The sequence below is a fragment of the Chiloscyllium plagiosum genome, unplaced genomic scaffold (genome assembly GCF_004010195.1).
Source record: "Chiloscyllium plagiosum isolate BGI_BamShark_2017 unplaced genomic scaffold, ASM401019v2 scaf_89184, whole genome shotgun sequence".
NCBI classification, from domain to species: domain Eukaryota; kingdom Metazoa; phylum Chordata; class Chondrichthyes; order Orectolobiformes; family Hemiscylliidae; genus Chiloscyllium; species Chiloscyllium plagiosum.
This window is the reverse complement of record NW_025206073.1, coordinates 9295-11091: the sequence shown is the minus strand read 5'-3', so window position 1 is coordinate 11091 and position 1797 is coordinate 9295.

The following is a 1797-nucleotide window of genomic DNA, read 5'->3' as shown; positions in this document are numbered from 1 at the left end:
GGAAGAGCACAGCAGTTCAGCCAGTATCCAAGGAGCTTCGAAATCGACGTTTCAGGCAAAAGCCCTTCATCAGGAATAAAGTTGGAAAGTGTGCCTGGGTTGAGAGAATACAGAATCTGGCAAATCTGTAGTGGGTCCAACAGCAAATAACGTAACATTCCAAGTCTGCATGACACTGCCTGACACTACGTGATTAGTAAAACCTCTGCCAACAAAAATCAGCAACTTGTTGAGACCATCACTATATTTTTCTCAGTTTTGGTTTGGAACTATGAGCTGAAGTTAAGAATTGAACTTTGAAAAGCAACTGGTTTTAAAACAACCGAATAAGGTTCAGTCATTTATAATACCAGAGTTGATTTTACTCCCCTTCTTGAACAAGGGGACGACATTTGTTATCCTCCAGTCTTCTGGCACTATTCCTGTAGACAATGACAACATAAAGATCAAATCTCAAGGTTCTGCAATCTCCTCCCTGGCTTCCCAGAGAATCCTCAGATTAATCCCATCCAGCCTAGAGGCCTGATCTATTTTCGCACTTTTCCGAATTGCTAACACCTCCTTATGAACCTCAACCCAGTCTCGTCTAATAGCCTGCATCGCAGTATTCTTCTCGACAACACTATCTTTTTCCGGTGTGAATACTAACAATATTCATTTAGTGCTTCCCCATTTCCTCGGACTCCATGCACAACATCCCACAACTATCCTTGATTGGCCCTGATCTTTCCCGTCATTCTATTCTTCCTGATATACTTATAGAAAGCTGTATGGTTTTCCTTGATCCCATCTGCCAGTGATTTTTCATGTTTCCTCCTGGCTCTTCGTAGCTCTCTCTTTAGGTCTTTCCTCACTAACTTTTGTTAAACAGCAAATTCTTCCTAATATTTTATAACTTTAATGCCCCTCCCGTGCTTGTCATACTCAATTTAGAGAAATTTATTTCAACAAGATATTGCTTATGCTCACAAAATTAATAAGGGTATTTTAAAAGAAAAATCAGGAAATAAAAGGTTAGTGTCAGTAAAAGTGTCCACAAAGATGTTGAGCAGCCATATAAACCCAACTAATTCATGGAGGGACTATGAAGAAGGAAATCTTCTGCCCACAACTTGTATGACATATGTGACTACAGTGTTACGGCAGCATGGATGGCATGCACACCATACCTACCAAGCATTGACCATCTCTTGCAATCCTTTTGATATGAAGTGGTATTATCATCACTGCTTCCCTCACAATCAACACATTAGAGTTACCCTCGACCTGAAACTGAACCGGATCAGCTAAACAATACTGTGTCAACAAAACCAGGTCAGAAGCTGAAAGTTCTTCACTAAGTAACTCACTTCCTGTCTCCCCAGTACATGCCCTAGAAACATAACATCAAATAGAATGTAGCAACCTGCTTGATCAGCATCACATTCACCAATCTATACATTCACGTCCTTCACCAATAAACAGTGAGAGCTATGTGCACTATATGATGCACTGCGGGAACTCACTCAATTCGTTTAACAGCATCTTCAAAGCCTGTGACCTCTACCACCTAAAAGGATACAGACAGTAGATAACATGGTAACACATTATTTGTAAATTCCTCTCCAAGCCATACAACATCCTGACTTAACAATATACCATTCCTTTACTGCTATAGGATCAAAATCCCAGGTACTCCTTTCCTGTCAGCATTGTGGTTGTACCTGTAGCAGATAAACTACAGATGTTTGAGGAAATGGCTCACTATCACCTTCCCAAGTGCAATGAAGGATGGACAACAATACTGGCCTTAACAGC